Here is a 12,354-nt window from a genome sequence, read left to right as displayed (position 1 = left end):
AGGTTCAATAAGTCTCTTATTTCAAGAGTTTCATCATCAGTAATGCTTGAAGATGATTCTTCTCCAAAACTCTGTTTTGGAGAAGAAATCGTCAAATTTGTTTTTGTAATAAATTTGTATTTTAAAGTCTTCCATCATGGAGTACTTCGAATGCAGCCTCTAGTTATCTTTCGCCGAAGTCTAACGCCATCATCTCTGCAGAAAATCAACCAAGAAGGAGCCATCATTTAAGTCAGAAAGTCAGATGGAAATGAAAAACAGAGTTCACCTTTGAAAAGTTCAAAGTGCCAAAGTTCTACATTATTGGAAAGAGAATTTGCCAAATGAAATCAAGATTCTTTATGTATATGAAATATTTTTATGTTTAAATGGTTCATTTGCAAACAAGTCCTCAAAAAAGCCAAACCAAATTATGAAAGAATCAAAAGGTTGGTCTGAATGCTGAAATTTTGTGTGAAATCCTGGCACGACACATTCAAATTGAGCGTGGCACACATAGCGCGCGCGGCGCATTGGGCGCAATTGCACAATGTTATTTTTCATTGGCGTGGCGCACCCACAAGGCGCGATGCGTTGGGTTTGTGCTCGGCGCACAAAACTGGAACAATAAATTTTCGCCTTTGCTATCTAAAAACACAAATTCCTTGCTCCAAATGGATTTGTAAGGTTGAGAATCACCTTTTGGACAGCGTTTAGTGAGATTGCAGATTGTTTCATTAGAATTTTTGTTTGATTTGGTTTATATACATTTATGGTTGCCGCAATCAATGTTTCCCAAGGGGGCCTTCGATACATTGGAATCACCTACAGGAATTCAATTTGATGCTTTTATGAGCAGGAGGACCATCAGAAATTTCCTTTCAAAGGAAATAGCTGAAGGCCATTGTCAATTCATTGCTGCCTGCATGTACTGAACCAGATATTGACACAGGTGCTCCATTCAGAGCTTAAGCAATAATTTCGAATCCTCCTGCATATGGACATGTACATATGGCAAAGTCTCTCTGCGTGCCTTTGCATATCTTCTTTACAATGCCTTGGACACCCACAAATGAATTTCCTCATCCTTTAGCACGAGTATCACAGAGTGTTGGTTATTGGTTATCGAAACTAGTTGTGGACATATTAATATGGTGGGGGATAAGAAGTATCATAAATGATTTCAGAAGAAAGAAACTGAAGCTTCCTCCTATTCGATACTTAAGTGCATACCATGGATCTATTTTAGACTTGCCAACAGGATACATATGGAGTCCACATCTTGTACCAAAGCCAAATGACTGGGGACATTTAGTGGACGTGGTTGGTTTCTGTTTCTTGAACTTGGGAATTAATTATAGCCCCCGTCAGGAATTTCTTCAGTGGTTTCAGGCTGGTCCAGCGCCCGTGTATGTGGGTTTTGGGAGCATGCCTCTTGAAGATCCGGTAAAGACTACTACCATTATCCTTGAAACATTAGAATCAACAGGACAGAGAGGAATTATTGACAAAGGATGGGGCAACTGTGGGAATCATCATCAAATTCCTGACTATGTCTTCCTTCTTGAGGATTGTCCACATGATTGGTTGTTTCCTCAATGCCGTGCTGTGGTTCATCATGGTGGAGCTGGCACAACAGCTGCAGGTTTAAGAGCAGGTTGCAAAAACATGGTGTGGGAAATAGCATCTTTGTTATAAAGGTAAAACTGTTTCTTCAATTGAAAGCACGTGGAGCTTGTCATTATTACAAAAAGACAGGTATTTTCGGCAAATAGACATGTGTTTGCTGGTAGTGAAGGAGGTATTGTCGAGCTTAGCAAATTTACAACTGAGATCATTCATTTTTCCCTTTACTAAAGGTGAAATTTTAGTTTAAAAAAGCTATTTTTATTAAGAAAATGGTTTGTTTTTCAAACGGCAAATGTAAAGTGAAAGTCAAAGACCGAAACCTAAAATAGAGCGAAGATGTCTATCACAGCAGAGAAATCAGATTGGATGGTCTATTTTTGTCTTCAGTTGCATTTCAAAGGGTCCACGCCACAGGTTCCACATTCTTATTTGTTATTAACAAACAGCATGTAACGCTGCTTTTCTTCAGAACATATGGTTGCTTCTTATTTGTTATTGATGTTAACAGCTACCTATTCTGGTCAATCTGTTTTCACACATTGGAGTCTATTTATTATATTGTAAACCATTTGTAGGAGGTTGGAATTTCTGGGAAATGTGTGGGAGAAACGCTCAACACTTCACTGTGCAACTTTGACAGAGAATTAATGAAAGGCCGCAGCTTTGGTTTATGAGATTCTTGTGGTATATGTTTAGCATATGTTTCTTCTACTGTTTCATTTGTATCTTGTCATGTTTTACCGTTCATTTACAATCATTTCTATTTGAATGCTTTTAAGTGAGAGAGGCAGAATCCAGTTATATTGCTCTGCCTTGGGAAAGTGTTCAGGTTTCTGTGTGTTTTCTTCTTTTGATAAGGATTCATTATATATGCCCTGTTCAAACATCTCAAACAGTCTTTCCGCTCCATATTATTTTAATTTGAATGCTAAACTTTTTGCCTATCTTGCCTCATGAAATAATCTGCGTCTTTGATTTAATCTCTCCGCTCATGCTGTTCTTCATCCCATACATCCCTCAAACCCAGTCATTCAATCAATTACCTCTCTTTCATATCTATTTACTAGCCTAAAATCAGTTCTCATTTTAAGTCATCTCAGACCCTATTGAGTATTTTTACTGAGTTGACTCGGAGAGAGCCCTCTCCTGTCCTTGTAGGGCTAGCTACGAGGCTGAGCATGGTATGGTGTTATCTTGAATCCTACCTTCCTTTAGCCTAAGGCAGATTTGAGCTCTAACATAGTGGCAACCATACTGGGAAAGAAAATGGTTTGCTTGTTGATGTCATTTGTTTTATAAGTTACAGACAGAGCATGAAATTATGCCAAGTAGCCTTCGAAATGCTTTTGCTTTGCATTAGTGCAAGTAGATAAACGCTGCTTCAATCAATCTCCGGTCTAGCTTGTAAACGTGACATCTAACTTGTTAATTTCCCCAGTACATGTATCAAGTTCAGATCTGATTGTTGATGGTGGACAACGATCAGACATAAGAAGGCTGAAATCATTCACCTGGTGACTCCATTCACTGAAAAATCTAGAAATCAATGCTTCATGGTGACTCCACTGCAGAGAAATCAGTAGCTTTGAGATTTTCAAGATGGAATGGGTTGCAAGAAGATATGCTCCCATGAGCCGAGATCACATTCCAGGCTTCCCAAATAAAATTCCGAAGGTAGATTGGTCAAGGAATTTGCCTACGTTTAAAGATGATGGTAGGAAGGATGCTGCTTTACATCTGATCAGATTTCACATGCATATTCGCAAGTTGAAGGTTCATTTTCCTGAAGATTGCTTGATGAAGATATTCCTGGCCACTCTAGAAGGTGAAGCCCAATCTTGGTATGAAAGTTTGCTGCCTGCTTGTATTTACTGTTTAAAGGATTTTCATGCCATGTTCATTGAAAGGTATAAAGAATCTTATCAATCATTAAATTTAGTTTAGGACTGTTGCAAGCATGCTTATAGTTTTATTGAAATCCTTGAGAAATATTATGAAGATGATAATTTCATGGATGATGAGATCATGGAAGCCTTGTATGAAAATCTGTTTCAGCAACACACAGAACTCTTAGAGGAAACTTTGCAGCAGGATCAAAATCAGCAGGTTGAAGATTTCCATATGGCTGAAAATGATGAAAGAAGAAGTTTTATTTCAGATCTGGTTGAAATAAAAGAGGATACGCAGGAAAATGATGTTCCAATCTCAGAAAATGATGATGATAAATCAGATCGAGAGACAGATTGTGATGAGGAAAAACATGTTGTTCCGGATCTCATAGAAGAGAATTGCATTGTTGAGGCTGCCTCAAATGAAGAAGACAGAGTTACAGACCTAACTGCCCTCATCTCATCAGAACACAGCCTTCATAACGAGGTAATCCAGCCAGTTCATGAACAACAAGATGAGATCTTCGCTCAAGTAAGTAACGAGGTTTCTCTGGATGAATTTATGGTAGATGATAGAAATGTTAGTGTTGGGTTTCACGAAACATTTGAAGTTTCTTTTCTCATGATTGATGAATGTAATGAGAATCTGGCTGTCATACCATATGAAGATGACCTACAATATATTCAGACTACCAAAGATCAGACCATTCAGGATTCCATTTCAGATTCTTCTTCATATGTTTCATGTTTTGAAATGTGTTTTCAAGAGGAGATTCACTCATCAACCTATTCAGAATTTTTTGAGGATCAAGAACATACTATTACTGAAGTACATTATGAAGGAAAATTAGAAGCAAAGGAGAAAGACACCTTGCTCTTTCAGCAGGAGGACAGACTTCATGTTTTTCAAGATCCTCTGGCAAATCTGTTGCAGTTAGCCGTGAAGGTGTTTATTACAGTATTCAATGATGAAGGAGATCAGGGTTGATTATGTTTTTGGATGCCCAATTACAAGTATCTATTGTCGACCAGGAAATATGATCAAGAGAATCAATCAAGAAGACATCTGCTTGATTGGTTACACTGGCATTTTGATATAGTTTGATGGTATATTGTCTTGTAAGAAACACAGGTGGTCATGTACTGCCATCAAGCTTTAAGTTTTAAGTTAGTTGGTTAGAGTCAAGTTTTTCAGTCATTTCAGTTTGCACCGATTTAGTTTGAGTCATATTTCCAGTCAATAAATTGAGTCATCAGTCTTTTGTTGATTTGTCAAATAATGAACTCCATTGCCCAATGGAAGAAGGCACTGTCTGCTGTTCCAAATACCTGTAGTTCTTGGCACCTCCTGGGAGCTACCATCCCCATTGGAGCCAATGTTAGAGTTGGTCTTTACAGTCCTCTGTTAGAGATCAAAACTCTTTATTGCATTTCATTTTTAGGTGTCTCACTCAATTCACCCAGTTGCATTTCGCTAGGGGCATGCCGTATTCAGATGGAAGGACCTGGTCACTCATTTACCCCTTATGGCATGTCTTGCTGGCTCGGATCTGTTTATTAAAGTTCATTAAGACATTCTTGAAATCATTTACAGTCTTGTTTTTATTACTTGATAAGCAAAGAGTCAACTTGGTCATTAGGTCTAGGGTTTGCAAATTGTTGTTCTCAAAGTGCTTCAATAATACTTGCAGGCCAGAGGAAGGTTCAATAAGTCTCTTATTTCAAGAGTTTCATCATCAGTAATGCTTGAAGATGATTCTTCTCCAAAACTCTGTTTTGGAGAAGAAATCGTCAAATTTGTTTTTGTAATAAATTTGTATTTTAAAGTCTTCCATCATGGAGTACTTCGAATGCAGCCTCTGGTTATCTTTCGCCGAAGTCTAATGCCATCATCTCTGTAGAAAATCAACCAAGAAGGAGCCATCATTTAAGTCATAAAGTTAGATGGAAATGAAAAACAGAGTTCACCTTTGAAAAGTTCAAAGTGTCAAAGTTCTACATTATTGGAAAGAGAATTTGCCAAATGAAATCAAGATTCTTTATGTATATGAAATATTTTTATATTTAAGTGGTTCATTTGTAAACAAGTCCTCAAAAAATTCGAACCAAATTATGAAAGAATCAAAAGGTTGGTCTGAAGGCTGAAATTGTGTGTGAAATCCTGGCGCAACGCATTGAAATTGAGCGCGGCGCATTGGGCGCAATTGCACAATGTTATTTTTCATTGGCGCGGCGCACCCACATGGTGCGGCACATTGGGTTTGTGCTCAGCGCGCAGAACTGGAACAATAAATTTTCACCTCTGCTATCTAAAAACACAAATTCCTTGCTCCAAATGGATTTGTAAGGCTGAGAATTACCTTTTGGACGGTGTTTAGTGAGATTGTAGATTGTTTCATCAGAATTTTTGTTTGATTTGGTTTATATGCATTTATGGTTTCCGCAATCAATGTTTCCCAAGGGGGCCATCGATACATTGGAACCACCTACAGGAATTCAATTTGATGCTTTTATGAGCAGGAGGACCATCAGAAATTTCCTTTCAAAGGAAATAGCTGAAGGCCATTGTCAATTCATTGCTGCCTACATGTACTGATCCAGATATTGACACAGGTGCTCCATTCAGAGCTCAACTAATAATTTCGAATCCTCCTGCATATGGACATGTACATATGGCAGAGTCTCTCCGCGTTCCTTTGCATATCTTCTTTACAATGCCTTGGACGCCCACAAATGAATTTCCTCATCCTTTAGCACGAGTATCACGGAGTGCTGGTTATTGGCTATCGAAACTAGTTGTGGACATATTAATATGGTGGGGGATAAGGAGTATCATAAATGATTTCAAAAGAAAGAAACTAAAGCTTCCTCCTATTCGATACTTAAGTGCATACCATGGATCTATCTCAAACTTGCCAACAGGATACATTGGAGTCCACATCATGTACCGAAGCCAAATGACTGGGGACATTTAGTGGACGTGGTTGGTTTCTGTTTCTTGAATTTGGGAATTAATTGCAGCCCCTGTTAGGAATTTCTTCAGTGGTTTCAGTCTGGTCTAGCGCTCGTGTATGTGGGTTTTGGGAGCATGCCTCTTGAAGATCCGGTAAAGACTACTACCATTATCCTTGAAACATTAGAATCAACAGGACAGAGAGGAATTATTGACAAAGGATGGGGCAGCCGTGGGAATCATCATCAAATTCCTGACTATGTCTTCCTTCTTGAGGATTGTCCACATGATTGGTTGTTTCCTCAATGCCGTGTTGTGGTTCATCATGGTGGAGCTGGCACAACAGCTGCAGGTTTAAGAGCAAAGTGAAAAAACATGGTGTGGGAAATAGCGTCTTTGTTATAAAGGCAAAATCGTTTCTTCAATTGAAAGTGTGTGGAGCTTGTCATTATTACAAAAAGACAGGTATTTTTGGCAAATAGACATGTGTTCGCTAGTAGTGAAGGAGGTATTGTCGAGCTTAGCAAATTTACAGCTGAGATCATTCATTTTTCCCTTTACTAAAGGCGAAATTTTAGTTTAAAAAAGCTATTTTTATTAAGAAAATGGTTTGTTTTTCAAATGGCAAATGTAAAGTGAAAGTCAAAGACCGAAACTTAAAATATAGCGAAGATGTCTATCACAACAGAGCAATCAGATTGGATGGTCTATTATTGTCTTCAGTTGCATTTCAAAGGGTCTATGCCACAGGTTCCACATTCTTATTGGCTATTAACAAACAACATGTAATGCTGCTTTTCTTCAGAACAGATGGTTGCTTCTTGTTTGTTATTGATGTTAACAACTCCCTATTCTGGTCGATCTGTTTTCCCACATTGGAGTCTATTTATTGTATTGTAAACCATTTGTAGGAGGTTGGAATTTATGGGAAACGTGTGGGAGAAACGCTCAACACTTCACTGTGCAACTTTGACAGAGAATTAATGAAAGGTCGCAGCTCTGGTTTATGAGATTCTTGTGGTATATGTTTAGCATATGTTTCTTCTACTGTTTCATTTGTATCTTGTCATGTTTTACCATTCATTTACAGTCATGTCTATTTGAATTCTTTTAAGTGAGAGAGGCAGAATCCAGTTATATTGCTCTACCTTGGGAAAGTGTTCAGGTTTTTGTGTGTTTTCTTCTTTTCATAAGGATTCATTATATATGCGTTGTTCAAACATCTCAAATAGTCTTTCTGCTCCATATTATTTTAATTTGAATGCTAAACTTTTTGCCTATCTTGCCTGATGAAATAATCTGCGTCTTTGATTTAATCTCTCCGCTCATGCTGTTCTTCATCCCATACATCCCTCAAACCCGTTCATTCAATCAATTACCTCTCTTTCATATCTATTTACTAGCCTGAAATCAGTTCTCATTTTAAGTCATCTCAGACCCTATTGAGTATTTTTACTAAGTTGACCCGAAGAGAGCCCTCTCCTATCCTCGTAGGGCTAGCTACGAGGCTAAGCGTGGTATGGTGTTATCTTGAATCCTGCCTTCCTTCAGCCTAAGGCAAATTTGAGCTGTAACAAATACAATGATTTAATTATTACAATAATTAAAGTAAAGATAAATTTGAGAGATCCAACTCTTTCTATTAAAAACTGATTTTGACCATTCAGGTCAATGAAATGTATCTCATGTTAGCCACAACATGTGAACATACAATCACATTGCTAGCTAAGTCTAGATGCTCCTACAACAAAGTCTCGAGGAAGAAAAGAATCATCCATCAGACTTTCAGGGTTTACTCCATACTTCTGCAACTCTGCTGCTGTCAACCAATTGGCATCCTCTATTGGCTGTCCCTTCCATTTGACTAAATACTTAAAATAAACCTGTCCTCTAGTTCTTTTAGTTACTCTTTTCTCTAGAACAACTTCCACCTCTTTCTTGACTGTTTTAGGCATTTTTTCTTCCCAATGTATAGTTTGTTCTTCATCTTCTGCAGGCTCCTTCTGTAACTCTGCCTCTTTCTCTGTTGGAAATACTGAGGGGGAGGTGAATCAGTATTTCTTTTCAATTATTATTTATATCAGCTAAAAACATTTATATTTGGAACACAGAAGTAGATAACAGGAATAGATGCTTTTATTAATGTGATATTTGCAATAAATAAAGTACTATATATATATATAGTTATATATATATATATATATATATATATATATATATATATATATAAACTATATATATATATATATATATATATATATATATATATATATATATATATATATATATATATGGTTTCAATCAATTTCCAAGCACCAACTCGGACTTTTTGTGAGGCTCCAACCTCTTGAGCACCAACTCACAGGACACCAATCCTTTCAATTCTGAGGCACCAACCTCAAGGGCTTCAACCCTCTGCTGTAAACTGTTTGGATATGTTTGGTTGTAATTCTATACTCCCAACCCTGTTGGGCCTATGACTTACTTCTGTCCTCTTGTTCCTTCCATTTCTGCCATAGCGTCGGCTTCCTTTATTTTCTTACAGTTTTCCAGTCACCCTAAAATTTCCTTGTTCTCTGTTTTTTGTTCCTGATACCCCTGACCTTTGGGTTCCTTTCTCCGCTGGCTCTTCGGCTTCCTCAACGCTCGCTTGATCTTTCAACTTCCTCTGCTCTCACTCTTCTGCTTCCTCTGTCTCTTCAAATCCATCAGTACACACAAGATACGTTAATGTGGAAGAGAGGCCGAATTACAATAGTGTTTCATATTAAAAAATATCAAAGAGGCCCTTTTTAATATTCATACAATATACATTAATTGTTCACGGAAACCATATAAGAGAGATTATAGCCATATATAGGTCCCACATGCCACGTCATCATTTTATCACAATCATCACTTTAATATGAAAAGACCTTAAGCCTTTAACCCCAGGACCATACAATATATCGGAATACAAGGATGCACAGGAAATACACGGAAAATACACCCTTTGAACACATAAGGCCGGACTTCAAATGCATTACGCCTGCATTTATAACTTCATCGAGTCTGCTCCTTCACAACTTTATCGCAATCAGCAGATTTGCACATAACATATCCAATTCCCTGATACCTAGACATGATATTATTTTAAACTGTTTTAATGACTCTGTCGGGTCCATATATATATCGCAATCGATGCTTTCAATGTGGTAAGGCTTTACAAGAGTCTTGCGATATGTGACTGATGCGATAATATATTAAATCATATTGCAATGGTCCAGTCAAGTTCGTATATTATCGCAATCAATACTTTCAATGTGGCAAGGCTTTATAAGAGTCTTGCAATATGGTGGATGGGATGTAACTTTAAAGTATATTACAATGGAATCCTCCGGCCTGAGTATTGTATCATATATATATATATATATATTGCAATCGCATATTTAATGTGCCATCCCTTTATAACTTATGATATGATATTAAGTGGTATTCCTTAGTGATCCTCCACTATTGATCTGCTCATGATCCGACGGTCAACACTTAACCCAATCAACCCAAAACCGTCTATTGATCCTTTGTTGTCAATCAACCAGCGTAGGATCCAATGGCCTACATTAATTTCGGGTGAGAAATTTGCAAGGGACATAACCACCTGAAAAAGTGGTTTTCTCTCTCCACTCGAGTGCTACGTGTCGCCCATTGAATGGAATTGGGCGCTCTCCTCTAAATACCACTTATTGCTTAGCGTCTGCCCAAAAACTACTGCCACTATTACAAACCTGCCTTTTGGAATTTAACCACGTGTATTCACTCTTCATCTGTCTTCTTGATTTCTACCGATATTATATACTCATCCACTCTTTTGGCTCCTCCTCTGCTCTTTTTGGCTCCTCTGTTAACTTCTTTGGCATATATTACATGCGATACTCCTAATATGGCTCCTCCTCATTCTCTCGCTCTTACACTTACTTGGCTTTCCTGTGGCTTCTGATACTGCTCCAATACCTCTTCTCTTCTTTGATAGCTATGCTCTTATAGCTCTTAAGACTTCCGATATGTTCTTCAATCGCTTGACTGTCTTGGCTTTCGTCTGGTTTCTCCTCATGGCTTCTTGCTCCTGTTTCTTCACAGATCTACTCTACTTTTCCTTGGGCTCACATCATTGTTTACTCATCCAGAATATTTCCATATTGACATCAATGACAATCTAGGTCAACAATCTCCCCCTTTGTTATTGATGGCAATATTTTTCTTCTCTCCTCCTTTAACGTCAAAGGCAAAGGAGTGCTCAGGGACTTCCCCTATCGAACTGCACCCCTATCCTACAACATCTTTATGAATCAACTTAAATGATGCTAAAGAGATAACTCCCATCTTTTGACGAAGATGTTCAAATGCTTCTCGAGGAAGAGGTTTTGTGAAAATATCAGCTATCTGCTCCTTAGTATTGATATATTCCAAGATGATGTTTTGTTCAGCTACTTGTTCATGAAGGAAATGATACTTGATTGGTATATGTTTGGTCTTTGAGTGCATCACTGGATTTTTGCTGAGGCTGATTGCACTTGTGTTATCACAATAGATGGTAATTGGTTGATTTGTACCTATATTGACATCTTTTAGAGCTTCCTTCATCCATAGTATTTGAGTACAACAATCTGCGGCAGCTATATACTCAGCTTTAGCTGTAGATAGTGATATGGATGTCTGTTTTTTGCTAAGCCAAGATACTAAACAGTCTCCCAAGAAGAATTCATTTCCACTAGTACTTTTCCGATCATTGACACTTCCAGCCCAATCAGCATCGGTGTATGCAGTCAAAGTAAGAGTTGAGCTCTTAGGGTACCAGAGATCAAAATCAAGAGTTCCTTTCAGGTATCTGAGAATTCTTTTTACATCCAACAAATGGGATTATTTAGGAGTTGATTGAAATCTTCCCACCATTCCTACTGCTTGCATAATGTTGGGTCTCGTAGCAATTAAGTACAAAATGGCTTTAATTATTAACCTATAATGAGTTGCATCTACCAGAGGGGAGTCATCATTTTTGCTCAATTTGCAAGTTGTGGTCATAGGTGTGCTCATGGGTGCACAGTCTTCCATTCCATATGTTTTAAGCATGTATTTAAGATATTTGGCTTCAGATATAAACATGCTTGCCATGGTTTGAGATACTTGTAATCCAAGAAAGTGAGATAACTTTCCTATCATTGACATCTCGAACTCTTTTGACATATTTTGAGAAAACTCATGGCTCATCGCATCATTATTACTAGCAAAAATTAGATCATCAACATAAACAAGTGTGACTAGTAACTTATCCTCATCTGTCTTTATGTAGAGATTACTTCCTGCCACCCCCTTCTTGAAGCCTTATCGTTGTAGATAGTAATCCAATCTTGTGTACCAAGCTCTAGTAGCTTGTTTCAACCCATATAATTCCCTTTTCAACTTATAGACAAAGTCTTTTCCTTCTGTTAGATTAATCCCTTCTGGCTGTTCCATGTAGACTTCTTCCTTGAGTTCCCCATTCAGAAATGCTGATTTTACGTCCATTTGATAGATTTGAATCCTTTTGAGCAAGAAAATGCCAAGAACATCCTAATAGCTTCCATACGAGCTACTAGTGCAAATGTTTCTTCAAAGTCAATTCCTTCAACTTGTGAATAGCATTTACAAACAAGCCTTGCCTTGTTTCTGATGATTTGTCCATCTTCATTCATTTTGTTTTTGAATACCCACTTAGTTCCTATTATGTTTTTGTCTTTTGGATGAGGTACCAGCTCCCATGTCTCATTCTTCTCAATTTGAGACATTTCTTCTTCCATGGCTTTTACCCAATGAGGATCCTTACTTTCTTGAGTAAATGTTTCTGGTTCTATCATGGATAGAAGAGCAACATCATTTTTCCTTGGTGTA

At 37.7% G+C, this 12,354-nt stretch overlaps 2 pseudogenes; both read left to right on the top strand.

Annotated features, from left to right (window-relative positions):
* Positions 1 to 853: 853 nt before the first annotated feature.
* Positions 854 to 1,677, top strand: LOC149166909 (sterol 3-beta-glucosyltransferase UGT80B1 pseudogene; annotated as a pseudogene).
* Positions 1,678 to 6,094: 4,417 nt separating this feature from the next.
* Positions 6,095 to 6,819, top strand: LOC149166908 (sterol 3-beta-glucosyltransferase UGT80B1 pseudogene; annotated as a pseudogene).
* Positions 6,820 to 12,354: the final 5,535 nt, after the last annotated feature.

This window comes from Pinus tabuliformis, chromosome 5_1 (genome assembly GCF_031772625.1).
Source record: "Pinus tabuliformis cultivar Carrire ecotype Pingquan chromosome 5_1, CPIR1, whole genome shotgun sequence".
Classification (NCBI taxonomy): Eukaryota; Viridiplantae; Streptophyta; class Pinopsida; order Pinales; family Pinaceae; genus Pinus; species Pinus tabuliformis.
The sequence above is the reverse complement of the archived record's forward strand: the minus strand, read 5'-3'. Positions and strand labels throughout refer to the sequence as shown.